The 17282-nt window shown below is 37.1% G+C and overlaps 1 long non-coding RNA gene across 4 annotated transcripts in view; it reads left to right on the top strand.

Moving 5' to 3' along the window:
- LOC110743148 overlaps positions 1–16938 on the top strand; it is a 197511-nt gene extending 180573 nt beyond the window's left edge. Inside the window, exons 6-7 of one of the 4 annotated variants that reach the window (XR_002521722.2) lie at positions 14919–15105; positions 16227–16938. This is a non-coding gene — a long non-coding RNA (uncharacterized LOC110743148). Of the gene's footprint in view, positions 1–1964; positions 4111–14909; positions 16168–16226 lie in introns of those variants that run through there. The other 3 variants (XR_002521723.2, XR_002521721.2, XR_002521724.2) reach the window with 3 other exon arrangements.
- The last annotated feature ends 344 nt before the right edge of the window (positions 16939–17282 follow it).

Raw genomic sequence — 17282 nt, forward strand, 5'->3', positions numbered from 1 at the left:
TGGCCCACAGAACCATTCTATCCTCCTAGGCCTCCCAGCCGGTGATGGGAAGGGCTTCTGCAAAGGACTCTGAAATGCCTTTGAGGCCTTTTCCCCTTGCCTTGAATATTAGCACTTGGCTCCTTTTTTCTCATGCAAATTTCTGCAGCCTGATTAAATTCCACCCTGAAAATTGACTTTTTTTTTTTTTTTCCTCCTACCACATGGCTAGACTGCAAATTTTGCAAACATTTATGCTCTGCTTCCCTTTTAAATATGTTTCAGGTTTTTTTTTTTTTTTTTTTTTTTTTTTGCTCACACATATGAGTGTATGCTGTTAGATGCAGCCAGGCTATACTTGAACGTTTTGCTTCTTGGAAATTCTTCCAACAAGATACCCCAAATCATCACCCTTAAGTTCAAAGTTCCACAGATCCCTAGAGCAGGGGCACAATGCGCCAGGCACTTTGCTAAAGCATAACAAGAGTAACTTTACTCCAGTTCCCAATAAGTTCCTCATTTCCATCTGAGACCTCCTCAGCCTGGACTTCATTTTCCACATCACTATTACCATTCAATAAGACTCTAGGAAGTTCCAAACTTTCCGTCAGCTTCCTCTCTTCTTCTGAGCCCTCCAAATTCTTCCAACATCTTCCAGTTACCCAAATCCAAAGCTGCTTTCACATTTTCAGGTATCTTTATAGCAATGCCCCACTCCTTGGTACTGATTTTCTGTATTAGTCTGTATTCACACTGCTATAAAGAAATACCTGAGACTTGGCAATGTATAAACAAAAGAGGTTTAAGTGGCTCAGAGTTCTGCAGGTTGTACAGGAAGTAGAGTGGATTCTGCTTCTAAAGAGGCCTCAGAAAACTTATAATCATTGTAGAAAGTGAAGGAAAGCTCAGGAAATATAATCATGGCAGAAGGTGAAGGGGAACAGGCATGTCTTACTTGGCTGGAGCAGGAGCAAGGGAGAGAGAAAGGGGAGGTGCTACACAGTTTTAAATGACTGGATCCCTGGAGAACTCATTCACTATTGTGAGAATAGTACCAAGGGGAAAAATCCATCCCCATGATACAATCAACTCCCACTAGACCCCACCTCCAACGTTGGAGATTACAATTTGACACGAATTTTGGGTGGGGACACAGGTCCAAACCATACCAGTAGTCTTATTCTGAGAGTACCTGAAAATCTCCTGAGACCCATTATCAATCTCAAGACTGCAAAAAATCAAAGTCCTGTATTCATTCATGAAAATCAGTCATCAAATACTGTTTTATAAGAAGTAATCATTTAATTTGATCAAGCTTCAAGAGTTCTCGGGGAGGAATCTTAGGCAGAATGTCACCATTGCATCTCTTCATCTGAAGAAAAAGATTGATTTAAGAATATAGTACAGACACTACAGCTGCCATAAAATGGAGTAGTCCAAATTTGCCAGGTTTCTTTCTACCTTCAGTGGTAGGAAGCAGTCCATTTAGTTAACTTTCTTATAGAGCCTTGTCTCCAAATATGCCACAACTACCTGTATCTAGATTGAACTTAGCTTTGGTAAAAGAAAAAAGACCTAATTCCGATGTGCTTGTTCTTCTACTCAATCTAATCACAAAACAGCTGGGACTCAACGTTGAAATATAGTAGTTTAAAACTTCCATTGACTTAGAGAGAATGTTGGTCCACATAGTTTATAGAAATAATAATGATAAAAATCCCCCCCCCCAAAATTAAAGCCAACCTGGATTATTTCAAAGTTTATTCCTTTCCTGTTTCACTGCGCCCCAACTCCAAAGCAGTGATAAGAATTTGAGATAATCTGAGGTCTTAACTTATGCCTGACTTGTTCATCACATAATAAATTTTAGGTATTAAATATATTGCTATTGTTTTGGGGGCATTATCAGTTTTTACCCTTTCTAAATAGTCACAGATGCTTATGGATGTGGATACCATGTGACGAGTTCATCTCATTTCTCATAGTTTCAAGGAAGACTGGATTTAATCTTCTCCAGGGACATACCCAGAGAAATTCCTATAACCTCAGTGACTAACCTGATTTCTCCTGAAAATAAAATCCCTGATGATACGAAAAGCTCCCTCATTATTGATCTCTCATAAAAGCTCCAGTTGCATCCACCCCACCCCCACTGTACTTCTGATGAAGTGGTTGAGATGGTGCAATAAAGATCAAAGGCATTAGGCCACATTTCTAAGAGAGCCATTTGTTTTTGGCACTTTGTAGGATTTGCTTGTTTTTACTTACTGGAAATTTTATATCACTAAATTTATGTGGTCATGTTATTTTTAAGAACATATATATATAAAGAATTACATAACTTTTAAAATATACTTCTGCTTTTGTACCACCTAAAATCATCTTTCATAATGGAAAATAGACCTAGAAAGTGTCAGTTCAGCCATGTCCTCAGTGCATTGATCTCCTTTACAGGTTAGCTGTGGATTATCAGGTTAGTTCAGTGAACTGATTTCCTTTGTAGGTTAGTGCTGCTAGGGCTGTATCTCAAACATTAATGTCTTAGCTGTAAAGTGAGGATGATTAAATTCTAAAGTCATATCCATCGATATGGTCAGATTAAATTCTAAAGTCATATCTATCAATAAAATCTTCAGGTTTCTGTATAGTTCAGTCTTGACTCAACACAAAGTTCAGCAGGCCTGGTAGGCACTTGCACCTGTCTGAATACCATCACATGCCTTCTCTTTAGCCTTCCCTTTTCTAGACTGGATGTCCCAGTTCATACTTCCGTTTGTGTCTTTCATGTACAATAATGCAGCATTTCCAGTGACACATTTCTGGCTGTGCTTCAAAGGGAAGGTGATGCTGGAACTGGCAGCATGACCAGCACTGTGTAAAAACCAGACAGACAGCAACACAGCATCCATGAATAGATGGCAGAGTTAGCAAGAAAAAATAGCTTGGAGGATGGAAAAACCCCAAAGGTGTGAAACCTCTGGCTTTTTTCCGTTTTATTTAGCTTTGCTTATTATTATTTTTCTTTTCTTTCCTACCCTTTTGCCTTTATGATCCAAGATGTAGTAGGAATCTTTAGTAGTGATGGATCATAATTTTTGAGTCCATAAGCAGACATTATCTCATTTAATAAAAAATTGGAAAGGTGGACCTTAGCCATTTAGAACAACTTCTTATTAGCAAATCAAAACTCTCAGCAAGAGTCTTAGAGCAGGGCCTATAAAATGAGAAGGGCCATGTATGAGAGAGTTAGCTCAGACCTCGAGTCAACCTCATCTCCACTTCTGACTTAGGCCAGGCTACAGGTAAGCCAGATAAACAGGAACATCTAGTTCCTGTTTTATATCATAAACTACTTGGATAGGAAGTTGTCTTGTTAGAACATGCCCCATGTTTCCATCATCCTGTCTTAATATTGATTACACTCAACAAAAAAGACTGTAACACTCACAAGTTTTCAGCATAATAGAGAAAATGGGGTGTCACCATGGTAATGAATCTGATGCATAGCTGGCCAAGTGTTAACACTGCCTGGGGGGATGTATTTTCCTATGGACTAGGCATATTGCATTATTTTCCCTATTTCTAATCAAGGGGATGCCTGTGATCATTAGATCTAAGTAGATAAACATATTGTCCTCAGACACAGGGTTTCATGTCCTTCCTGGACTCATTTCTGCCCTTGTGTAAATTCATACACAATGGTCTCCTTGGTTACTGCAACTTGCTGTATGTAAGGTTTTTCAGTGACTGCAAATCATTGGGATTTTTCAACATTTAGGTAATTACAGATTCTTCTGTAAAGGGGATGTGTTCACTGTATTTTTTTTTGTATTCAACTTTAAGATGTACATGTGTATTTTATTACATGCATAGATTTTATAGTGGTTAAGTCAGAGTATGTAGGGTATCCATCACCTGAGTAAAACACATTGTACCCATTAACAACTTATCCTCATCCTCCTGCCAACCCCTTACCCTTCTGAGTCTCCAATGTCTATCATTCCACTCTCTACATCCATGTGAACAAATTTTTTACCTCCTATTTATGAGTGAGAACATGCAATGTTTGTCTTGCTGTTCCTGGCTTGTTTCATTTAAGATAATGACCTCCAGTTCCATCCATGTTGCTGCAAATGACATGATTTCATTCAGTTATGGCTGAATGCTATTCCATTGTGTATATATACCGCATTCTGTTTATCTATTCATCCACTGATGAACACTTAGGTTGATTCTGTATCTTTGCTATTGTGAATAGCGCTGCAATACACATGCAATTGCAGGTGTCTTTTTGATATATTGATTTCTTTTCCTTTGGTTAGATACCCAGTAGTGGAATTGCTAGATCAAATGGTAGTTCTATTTTTAGTTATTTGAGAAATCTCCATACCTTTTTCCATAGAGGCTGTACTAATTTACATTATCACCAATGGTATAAAAGAGTTCAGAAGTATTTTCTTTAAATCCTGGCCATCTAGCTACTGTGTAGGCCTAATTGATGTTTTCTCTTGATCCAAAATATATCCATCTTTATATTACTTTGCTATTAAGTTAAAAAGGAGGAATATAATCTCACACTTGTTTCTGGATAATTTATTCATTCATTTTTTAACAAGGAATGCATATTTTGTAAAAATCTCTTCTATAATCCAGGTACTGTTCTATGCATTGGGGATGCAGTGGTGAGCAGAAATAACCATTCCTTACTTGTGAGGCTTAACATTTTAGTTAGGGACTCATGCTATGAACTTACTGTTCTGAATATTGCAGTTATGTTAGTCTTCAGTGATTTGTAAACACAAGAATCTGTGAGAATATTAATGGACACTGATTATTCAGAAAATAATTGGTTGTCATGCCGAATGCCATTATTTATAATAAACTCCTAGTGTATGTGTGCATGTATCTGAGCATGTTTAAAAAGAACTGAACTGTGTGGCATGTGTTGTCAAGTACATTCACAGGAGTATGAATTTAGGTGAGGATGTTTTACTGTTCTTAATTGCTAATGAATTCACCTCAGAAGTACAAATGATGCAGTGCATATGTTTATATATATGAGAACCATTAAGAGTTACATGAGTAACTTAATTAGTTGAGAAAAACAGTGGCTTGTAAATAATGAGTAAAGTGAAAATTAGCCAGCAAGGGTGCTAAAATAGAAATTTTGTCTAAACATGTTTAGCTTCAACTTCATTGTAAGAAACTAAGAAATCAGTTTGCACAGTTTTCCTTCATAACTTCATTGCAATAACGATTGGTCACGTGTGTCTTTTGCCATTCCAAGGGGAAGTCATTTTGCAGATGATAAAGTTATATTTAGACCTATGTAAATTTCTTCAAATTATAGAGAAAAGGAAATTACTACCAGTCCAATTTAAAAAAAAATGCCTTGACTGTTTTTATTTCTTGGGGAATGTTAAGTGGACTGTGAAACTGTAAATATCCACTGGCTGAACTTGGTAATTTAGCAAAACCGCCCATATAGATTTGTGTTAAAAACACCTTTCTTAAACTAAAAAACTGACTGGAATCACATTTATTCATGAATGTTATCACTAACCACTAATTCCTGCATTAGCTTGTCTTGTGTGCAGTGTGAAAAGTACAACCTTAAAGGAAAAAAGGAAATTTCTGGCTCTTATATGCATATGAGGCAGTTGTTTAAAGGAGAAACATGTAAGCATCAGTGAGTTTTTTAAAATAAAATGGTCAAGTTTGAGAATGTTTTCTTATGTCTCAATTGAAGATATAAAGCCTGCTTTGAATAAGCAGAGGCAAGGTCATGCAATCCTATGGGCTATAACCATTTAAATGTGGACTAGAATAGAATATTTGTCTGAAATGAGTTATATAACAGAATATGTGATTGAAATTTCGATCCTTCTAAAATCTGTGCTTTTGGAGAAAGGTGATTGTCAGAGTGAGTGCAGTAACTCTCTACCTGTGATTCTAAGTTTCAAGGCAAATAGGTTGAGAAGATTCAGTGATATTACAGGAGAAAGATCTGGTAGCTGTGATAATTATCCTGGCTGTGCCTTTTGAAGATGAGGACAGGAATGGCAGCAGCCATCAAATGAAAGGCTGGCAAAATTAAAATTGATGACCACGTTACACTGAAGCTCATACATTATATTCAGTAAAAGGAACCATGCCATACAAATAAGAAAGCCACAATTTCTGCTCATTCCTAATTATATCTCTTTTTTCCATCTGTTTCAATTCCAGCACCTTAACTCATTCTAGTAGAGAAAGAAATAAATTTCTTTAGGATTTAGGAGACAATTTTAGTGCTTTTTAATGTAAAAAATGTAATATAAATATGAAATAAATTCTACCATTTTTGTCTGAAGGGTCACAAGGCCACTGGAAATATAAGAGGTTGTGAAGGTTAGTGCTATATACAGAGAAAATATGGTTCTTTATCCAAGATATTGATGTGAGATTTCAGACTTTGATATGCCAAACACTGTCTCTAGGCACTGATAGGTCTGGAACCCATAAGAAAGTAACCCTTTACTCAAGGTTGGAAACACGAAGTCAAATGGTTTCCCCTCAGGAAGGAACCGCATTTTTTTCCAAGTCCAAAGCAATAAATAGATGGATAGACAAGATGCTTTCAAGTTGTAATCACCAGGACTACACAGTGGAGAGTACTTACTGGGGAAGTGAGGGCCACTTTAGTTTGAGGTCAATAAAAAGTAAGTCTGTGATGAACTAGTAGTAGGGAAAATGAGAAACTCAATACATTGTCATTGGTTGATGCTGTAACAGAATGTTTTGCTCCAGAGACCTGCCTGTGGAAGATCATGGTGTTGTGTATGCTGTTTACTATGATTTTCTACAGGACAGGTGCTCTGCTCTTAACCTCCATTCAACAAACATTAACTCCACAAACATACACACTTATTTTATACATTTTGATGATGGTTTTCTATTTCTATTCCTCATTTCTCTTTTCCTTCTGGGATTTTTAAACTATCAAACCTGGCCTCTTTAGCTTCCCTTTCCAATGAAGCCTATATTAGTTGTATGTATTACTGCAGAATAACCTCATGGTTTTTGCTTAGAATACTTCTTGCAACCTCATATGTCAAGACTTCCCTGACTGGTTCAGTTAAGACATGGCCACCTTACCTTTAGACTGCCATAACTCTTTGCCAACTCCTCTGTTATGGCACTTAACACAATTGGTTGAAATTCTCTGTTTACATTCTTGTTTCTCTAACTAGACTATAAACTCTTTGAGAGTAGGGATCTTCTCACCAATGCCTGGTTCAGTGGTATGTAGTGCTTTCTAAATAAATATTAACTATATACTGGCTAAACTTTTAATATTCACTGAATAAAATAATGAATGAATGTAAGAAAGGGTTGATTGTATGACAGCACTAGGCCTATGCTGATTAACCTAATTAGCTGAACTCTCTTAGAGCTAGGATATTCATAAGGAATTGATAGCACATTTTTCAAGCATGTAATCTGCTTAGAAAAGCTGAGGAATAAAAGCAACAAATCAATACTTGAGAAGAGTCCGAAGGCTAATATTTTCTGATGCTTAAATGCATAAAAACCTATCAGAAGAAAAATTAGAAAATTACAGAATGGAAGTGACCTTAGAAAACATTTAGCACCCCCAATGCAATCCGTCCCCCCTCCTCCCCATGATAGGCCCCGGTGTATGATGTTCCCCTTCCAGAGTCCAAGTGATCTCATTGTTCAGTTCCCATATAGTGGGGAACATGCAGTGTTGGTTTCTGTTCTTGTAGTTGCTGAAGCAGTAGTTTCAGCTTAAATCCATGTCTACAAAGGACACAGCTCATCCTTTTATGGCTGCACTTAATTCCATGTGGTGTATATGTGCCACCTTTTCTTAATCAGTCTGTCCACTTTGATGGACATTTGGGTTGATTCCAAGTCTTTACTGTGAATAGTGCCACAATAAACATGCAGTGTCAAATTATTACTGTCTTTGAAACAGCATGATTTAAAATCATGCACAGTGTCCCAGTAATAAGTGTATTTAGTTGTATTCTCAGTTTGATGCTGGGAATCTTTGTTTTCCGCAATGGTTGAACTAGTTTACAATCCACCAACAGTGTAAAGTGTTCCTATTTCTCCATATCCTCTCCAGCACCTGTTGTTTCCTGACTTTTAGTTGCCATTCTAACTGGTGTGGCAGATGGGTATCTCCTTGTGGTTTTGATTTGCATTTCTCTGATGGCCAGTGATGATGAGCATTTTTCATGTGTCTATTTGGCTGTATGAATGTCTTCTTTTGAAATGTCTGTTCTACCTTACACTTTTTGATGGGGTTGTTTTGTTTTCTTGTAAATTTGTTTGAGTTCTTTTACCTTGGGTTCTGGATATTAGCCCCTTGTCAGATGAGTAGATTGCAAAAATTTTCTCCCATTCTGTAGGTTGCCTGTTCACTCTGATGGTAGTTTCTTTTGCTGTGCAGAGCTCTTTAGTTTAATTCTCCCATTTGTCAATTGTAGGCTTTTGTTGCTGTTGCTTTTTGGTGTTTTTAGACACTTAAGTCCTTGCCCATGCCTATGTCCTGAATGGGTATTACCTAGGTTTTCTTCTAGGGTTTTTATGGTATTAGGTCCTAATGTTTAAGTCTCTAATCCATCTTGAATTAATTTTCATATAAGGAGTAAGGAAAGGATCCAGTTTCAGCTTTCTACTTATGGCTAGCCAATTTTCCCAGCACCCTTTATTAAATAGGGAATCCTTTCCCCATTTCTTGTTTTTCTCAGGTTTGTCAAACATCAGATGGCTGTAGATGTGTGGTATTATTTCTGAGGGCTCTGTTCTGTTCCATTGGTCTATATCTCTGTTTTGGTACCAGTACCATGCTGGGTGCTGACGAGTTGATGGGTGCAGCATGCCAACATGGCACAAGTATACATATGTAACAAACCTGCACATTATGTACATGTACCCTAGAACTTAAAGTATAATAATAATAAAAATTAAAAACAAAAACAAAAACAGAAAACAAATTAAAAAAAAAAACATTTAGACAAACTTCCAGAAAGAATATAAATTAATGATCCCACAGCCTCACGTGTGGTTATTGGCAGAGGACCAAAATTCAAGTCTCTATACTCCCAATCCTGGCCAGTTTTCTTTATTCTTACTGCTGTGACAACTCCATTTCAAATGCTTACACATCCAGCATGAAATGCAGATAATGTGTTTCTCTTGTTTTTTGCTCTCACTGAGTAATTTTCAGCAGCTCCTCCGATTGCTTTTTTTTTTTGCCCTGCTGTGCCCTGCTGTGTTCACCCTTACAGAGGACATCTGGTCATGTAGCAAAGAGAGTTATTCAGTACTTTTTTTCCAGTATCCCCTCAGTCAATCAGTCAACAAGTTATTTATTGAGCACTTGCTGATGTGAGCAACACAGGGCTAATATGATAGAGTTGGCTGCTTTTAAACTCAATGCATCAATTAAATAGCACTTTGCATGATTTTGACTTGGCATACCTCAAAGGACAATATTTTTCAAGGCCACTGTGATCTCTGTAATGAGAAGCTCACCCAGTAATTTCACATGGAATTATGCATTTTGGCTTCATCCCCAGTGTAAGCTTAAAGGCTGTCAGACACAAAGCATCCAAGACCAAATTCTGTCCTCAGATGTTCAAGGACCGTGTTCATCTGGTCTTTACATATTATGACTGAGACTGAACACCCAGAAAGCAGTAGAATGAGAAGGACATTTCTTTTTTCAACATGAAGTTTTGAATGTTTTCGTAAATTTTGGATTGGGGACCAGGATACAGTGTGAGTAAGAATGACCACTGGGAGTTTGTGACAATGTTTGCTGATACTTTGTCATCCAAATACTGTACTCTCTGCGACTCATGCTTCAATGGACATAGAAAGAGATTAATTAAACCTTTTGGCAAGAGGGATTTCTGGTAACTCAACTCATTAAGTCACACTGCTCAGTGCACTGGGCCTGAGTAGGTGGTTGGCTTGGGGAGGACTGGGGATGTAGGTCCGTGACCACATCACAAGCCGCAGGTGACTTTGGAATCTGAATAATTCTTGGGGTCACCCTGGTGTTTGGCTCAAGATGGGAAAGCCAAATTTTCACATAGGTGTTCTCTTCCAGTTCAGTGAACAACATTTGAGAATGAACTCGACCCAGGATAGTGTTGCCAGATAAAATACAAGACACTCAGTGAAATCTGAATTTCAGGTAAACATCAAGTAATTTCTTAGTCTAAGTATGTCTAAAATATTGCATCAGACATATGTATGTTAAAAATTATGTTAAAATTTATGTTTACTTGTAATTCAGATTTACCTGGGTATCCTGCATTTTTTATTTGCTAAATCTGGCAACCTTAAATCAGAACTTTCTGTCTATCAATTACATTATAAGCAAGAAGCAGCTTAAGGTGTTACTGTGAGACTTTCTGTAGATTCCATCTTGCAAAACTCTGTAAATTGGTCATAACTCATCTGGCAGTACAAGTTTAACAAGGGCAGCTCTTGGTTAACACTTGGATGGGACACTGCCTGGAAAAAGCTTCAAGGGCGCTACTGCACACTGGTTAAGAATGTGAGTTTGGAGTCAAGTGACATGAGTTTGAAACCTGACTTTGCACTGCTCGTTATGTAACTTAGGACCAATTACTTAACCTTCCTGTACCTCAGCTGCTTCATCTGTGAAATGGCATAATGGTATCTAACCTAAAGTTGTAAGGATTAATGGACAAGTACACATAAAGTGCTTGGCAATATCACAAAAACTATGCAAATATTAATTATTTTTTGCTTATGAGATCCAGATAAACTTCTGGATATATTTTTACTTATTGTAAAAGTTAAATTTAGACTGCTTATTTGTAACATTAAACTCAAGTCACCAATTTCAAATTAATTCATTGCATAAAAGGGATTAACTTAATCATATGTTCCCGAGTATCTGCTTAATCAAACCATGCTATACCTATTTTAATTGCATGACTCTGTGCACAGAACCACTGGAGTCTCCATGTTATTCGGGTTTGTCAATTTCTCTATAATATCACACCAGGGGAATGAGAATGTTCCATGAAAAAGATCCAGGGAAAATTAAAAACTTTAAAAATTATTTTTAACATAAATAAAGCAATGTTAAAGTAAATGTCTCCATGAAGTCCAGGTACAGTTTACATTCAATAAGTCTGTTCTGAAAAGAGCAATCTCTTGAATTCACGAAAAAAAGATGTGATGACTCTATCAATATGAGATGAGAAAGTAGAAAATATGAGATAATGAGCTCAAGAGCTTTTAATGAGGAAAATAGACTAAAAATTTGCTGAGCAAGAAAACTCTAGAGATTTTAGATAATGTCTCAATATAATCATGCCATTAAATGGTGAAGTATAAACATAATTTAGAATTCCATCTTTGGAATATGAAAGAAGACTCATTCTACCCTATCTTTTAGTTTTTAATCAGCCAGATATAGTAAATTTTCTCAACTTCAATTGGAACATAAATGAAGATATAATACCATTTACATATAAATGAAATTATATCCAGTTATAGAGTAATTGCTACTTGAAATTGGAGAAAACAATAACATACTTCAAAAGGTCTGGAAAAGAGAATTTTGAAGAAGACCTACCCAGAATTGAAAACCTATTGACCAATGCCAACTGCGTCTATGGGCCTGATGTCCAGTGCCTACAGGGTTCATGCTGCTTTTCCGGACTTGGCCCCTTACGAGTCTGTGGGTGCCCTATTCCCAGGGAAACTTCAGTTCTTACGCACATCTTTTCAGCAATGGCATTTGCAGAGGGCCTCTCAGAGCCATGAGAGGGGCATATTCAAGCCCTAACACCCAGGGGAGAATCCCTAGTGATGATTCTTCTGAGATGGGGCTAGGTTTCCTGGTGCTACTGTAAGAGGTTCCAGGGAAATATACAGAGAACCTCGGGTAGTCCTTCAACTCTTACAGAGTAGCCTTCAAATGCTAGCCTCATTGTTGATAAGCAAAGAGGCAGAGTTGCTAGGATTGAGAAACTAACCATTCTAAAGGGGATACAATTGAGATCAATACATATAATGTACGTAGCATCACACAGAAGGACTCACTGAGATTGCCTGTTCACATGGCCAAGCAAAATTCTTGCCTCTCACTCAGGTCTCAGGGCCTTCGTCCTGTATACCACAGAGGGATTGTGCAGGCCTTTGTTTTCCATTGGAATGAATTTGAATTCTTTACCTAAGTGGTACCTGATATGCTTCAACCCAGTTCTTGAAAACAAAACAAACAAAACAAACGTGTATGTAAAGTTTCTTTGGACCTTTGAGTAAGAAATTTGGCCGACTTTTACGTGCCAAGAGAGAAAACGATGAACACTTAATGAATTCCATGACGTTTTGTGAGTTGTGTTATTTGGAATAAATTGAAAAAAGTTTTAAGTAAGCTGTTATGACTTATAACTGGATAAATGTAGCAATCTAATATTCTGTTATATCAAGGTTCATAGAAAGTGAAGATGGTTCCCTATCTGCTGATACTCTCTGGAAAACTCAAACTACGTTATTATTAATTTTTCCAAGGCAACTAAACATATACTTGCTCGTGATCCTGTACTTAAGCCTAGTCTTTGGTAAGCAGGTATACGAAGATGACTAAAGTAAGTGGCAAATATGGCAGGCGAGAAAGCTAGAACAAGAGCAGTGTGAACTAGCAGAGAATCCAGGAAGAATTAACTCTTACATGGATGTCTATAGTGAAAAACCATAGGAGATGGCCACCTGAACCCAATGCATCTCTTATAATTAATTTCAAATAAGAATGTTAGAAAACTTATTTTTTCTGTTCTCTGGAACAATGCTATATTGAACAAAGTGAGCCAACAAATCTGTTAATAATTATAAAATATCTGAAACACTTTGTATTTGCAATAAAACATATAAAAATGCTTTGTATTATTTTAACCAGTAAGAAGGAAAGAATTTAAGTAGATTTTTATTTACCCTGATATTTAAACCTACTCACACAGCTAATTTAGACTTCGAATTTTGACTTGAAACTCAGTCTTCATTTATTCTTTTTTGACCTCTATGTAAATTCCTCTTTGGCCCACATTGCTCGTGGTTTATGAGACAGAGTTTCAGACAGATGACCGGAGTTGGCAGATCTGCTTAATGTGGTCCTGTAAGGTGGGGACTTGGGGTCAGGTATGTTAAGGGACTGTGGAGTAAAAAGTAATTAGGAGGAATTGCTTAGCAACTGGGAATAGAGGTGACTGAAACCTCATCTGACAGATTTTAGAGGGAACTTACAGCAATTTCAGTCAAAATGCCAAACGGAAATTTTTGGTTTGTTTGGTCTTAAAGTGATCCTGGATCAAATTAAAAAAAAAAAAAAAAAAGATAGTGAAAACAGCCAATATATTTTTTTAAATGCTAGGATTTCCACTGTCATATATTAAAACATATAATAAAATTTTAATGAAGACTGTGATATTGACCTAAGAATAGACAGAACAATGGAACAGACTAGAAAGCCTAGAGCCTGGTGTTTATAAAATGTTACTGTATGATAAATATGAGTTGCTAAACAATGACAGAATGACACATCATTAATACATGGTACTGGGGTAATTAATTACCACTCAGAGAATAATTAATTCTAAAACCTCATGTCATATATCAAAACACAATCCAAATAAAAAATTGACTCAAAGAGAGTAAAAATATAAGCAAATGAAAAAAATAGCTGGATATTTTTGGGATAAAGTATACATCCCATCCACCCCTTCCAAAAAACATAGATGATTTCTCCCCAAAGTTTCATAAAACAATGGCTGTCGTACATAAAATAAAAAGATCTCTGTAACACATAGATTTTGCAAATTTATGAGAAAATGAATATAATTTTCCTTAAAGGCAGAAACCAATAAGCTATCTCTCTCTCAGGCCTCTCTCTACCCCACAATATTCTTCTTCCTCAATCTAGCCCACTGTCTGGCACATTGCAAACACTCAATATAAATGTGTTGAATGAACAAATGAATTATTGAAAAAGATAAATAGCACACTAGAAAAAAGATAGTTTGAAGAGCAGTTACAAAAGAAGTATAATAATTCATAAATATAAGAATCTCTAACTCACTAGTAATCAAAGAAATGCAAATTAAAATGCAATAAGATAGCATTGCCTGCCCTTCAAATTAGTAAGTGTTCGTACAGTTTAATGCTCAGTGTTTGAAGAGAATGATAAAACAGATGGCAAAATTGTAAATTATTATATGCTTTTTAGAGGTTTAATTATATATCAAAAACTGTAAAATATCTTTATCTTTTGATTATGAAATGTATTTTAATGTAATTATTAAAGCTATTCAAGAAGGTTTGGGAGTAAAATTATGCATTGCTTTATTATTTTTGAAGATTGGACTTGATCTGTATGTCCATAATATAGGGTTATTTAAAATAATTGCAATGCATGAATAATGAAATAATGAGCAGTCATTAAAATAGTGTTTTAGAGATTATTTAGTGTTATGAGGAAATGATTAGGGCAGATAATACAAAAATAGCAAGTTAAAAATAAATTTTAATTCTCGAATGTTGTTTTCATTGTGTTGACTATATCATAAAATTATAATTATGAGTGAATTCAGTTCCTTTAATTCCATGGAATTCCAGGGAATTCTGTGAATTCCCTAAGATTCAAGGGAGGCAATATGTACAACCTTGCCCTATCCGTTTTTAAAAAGTATGTTTAATAGAGAAAGATTGTTTAGGCATATGTATGCACAGTAAGAGTGGTTACCTTTATGAAGTGGGGCCAATGCGGATTTTATCTATTTAATATTCTGATGTATTTTTAAAAAATCATCTTATAATAAGTTGAATTACCTTTATGTTCAGAAAAAAAAGCATATTTTAAATAAAAAATTGAGTTCCTCTAGGTTGTTTAAATGCTAAGTGGAAGATTGAAGAATCTTCCAGAAAGAAGAAAGGAGCCTCAGAGACAGAGACCCGTCTCCGGAGAGGAGGTGGAGACCGAGTGGAGCCCTCTCACCTGGAGTCCTTCTGCAGGGAGAAAGCCCGGTTTCTGTGGCGCATGCGTGGCAGGCTGGAAATGACAGCCTGTGGGTATGGTGCTCTGTTCTGCATTAATTTAGGCTCCAGGCTCCCTACAACTGCTATAAGGACCAGGGGAACTGGCAGCTGCAGGAGAAGGGAGATGCCGGGGGCCATGGGGATCCAAATTCTCACAGCAGGCCAGCCCAGGCAGAGAAACCATTCCCTGTGAAGTGAGTTGAATAGTGTCCTCCCCTCATACCCCCCGAAAACTGACGTCCACTTGGAACCTCAGAATGAGACCTTATTTGGAAATAGGAATTTTTGCAGATGTAATGATTTAAGGATGTCAGAGTTAAAATGATCAGACTGGTGTCTTTATAAGAGGAAAGTGAGGAAGGTTTGGCCATAGAGGCACACAGCATAGAAGGCCAGGTGAAGATGGTGGCAGAGGTTGGAGTGATGATGCTGCCTCAAGCTAAGGGACACCGGGAGCCACTTGAAACCAGAAGAGACAAGGCAGGATTCCCCGCTAGAGCTTTCAGAGGAGGCGTGGCCCTGCCAACACCTTGATTTCAGACTTCAGGCCTCCAAAACTGTGAGAGAATAGCTTTCTGTTTTGTTAAAGGTGCCCAAGTTGTGATAATTTGTTTAGACACATCCAGGAAACTAATACAGCCTGGTGAGATGATAAGGCTGGGTAAAGTCCGGGAAACAAAGGGGCTTCCCGGTGCTTTTTAGTGGCAAATTTCCTCATCACTATGGTCGTGAAATAGGACAGCTCTATCCAGGAAACTTGCTCTGACTTCCTGTCTAGTGTTGGCAGCAGGTGATTGATACTGTCCTTGCAAGTCGTGAGTCTTAAATTGAGCGGTGCCTCCATTTAAGAAAAGGAGGTTAATGCATGTTTCTGAGTGCTTGCTTCTTGAATTAATTTGAGAGATACTCACTAGAGACATTGAAGTAGTTACTCGGCACAGACAGTGACCTCATGGCATTTTAGCAAAAGGAGAACCAGTTCTCCTGTGAATTTTGGTAAAGTGCTTTTATGTGGCCTGTGGGAAAAGGCAAAGGAGAAATCTCTCTCTCTCTCTCTCTCTGTCTCTGTCTCTCTCTCTCTCTCTCTCTCTATATATATATATATATATATATATATTTTTTTTTTTTTACCAAATTGGGCTGTGAAATCCAAGTCTGAGATTCACTGGACTCTTGTGAAGTTCTCTGACAAGGCAGCGAGGTTTCCAGGAGAAAAAAAACCCTCCCTGCTCCTATGTTAGAAGATGACTTCTCATGCAATTCTTAGTAATTTAGACAGAAGAGGGACTGTGGAGGAATTCTCCTTTCTCTGGCACTGTTCTTGCCATTGCTCACAGGTAGATTCCAAAGAAGACCTCATGTATATGCTGGATGATAAACAATTCAAGTAAAATGAGATTTCAGAAAATTCTGATGTCCATGTTTAAGGTTCATCACCTTTAAAAAAATTATTAGTGATGAACACTGTTTGTAGTGTATCAGGGAACAGTGTGAACCTGTAGCTTTGTAGGGGTATTCACTGATGCCAAATGAATCCTGAGGCTGGTAGCTTATTTATGGCTGTGCTATCATCTTAAGCAGAACACAGAGAAGCAGCTATAGCTGATTTAGTTATTAGACATTAGCACAAAGGGTTAGGAGCTTCTAGGACATTATTCATTGACAATAATCCATAGCCTGCTATGAACAATGGTGCATGCTGTGCAAATATAGCAAGAGTGCCTTCATAAATAATGCCAGAAACACTAGCAGTGCCAAGGCAGATAGAATATATCGATGGCAAGTTAATGTGTTAGGCCCCTGGGTTTGCTTAATTATATAGGCTGATTTACCATAAGCAAATGAAGAAAATTGCCTTAGCTAAATGCAGATTTGGGAGTCCATAATCCTGTCTCTCTTCCCGACCCCCAGGCTTAAGATAGATCCTTCTAATAATGATGCAATTTTCTTGGCTCCCCCTGAATTCTATATTCTTACAAGATACAGTGCTGTTGTTCTCATTTTGGTGATGAGAATAGAATGTGTTTTCTCTTCTTGTAATTATCTTCTACAAGCAACCAAAATGGATTTTGAGCTTGTCCAAAGATGTCAACATCTGCTTATTTTCAGGCTGTTTGTCTGCACAGGAGATAGTAGTCTAAATCCATTTCTCAATTTATACAAAATTGCATCACCCACACATTCAGGCCACATCCCTGAGATGGGTAAAT

This window comes from Papio anubis, chromosome 6 (genome assembly GCF_008728515.1).
Source record: "Papio anubis isolate 15944 chromosome 6, Panubis1.0, whole genome shotgun sequence".
In the NCBI taxonomy this organism is placed as follows: domain Eukaryota; kingdom Metazoa; phylum Chordata; class Mammalia; order Primates; family Cercopithecidae; genus Papio; species Papio anubis.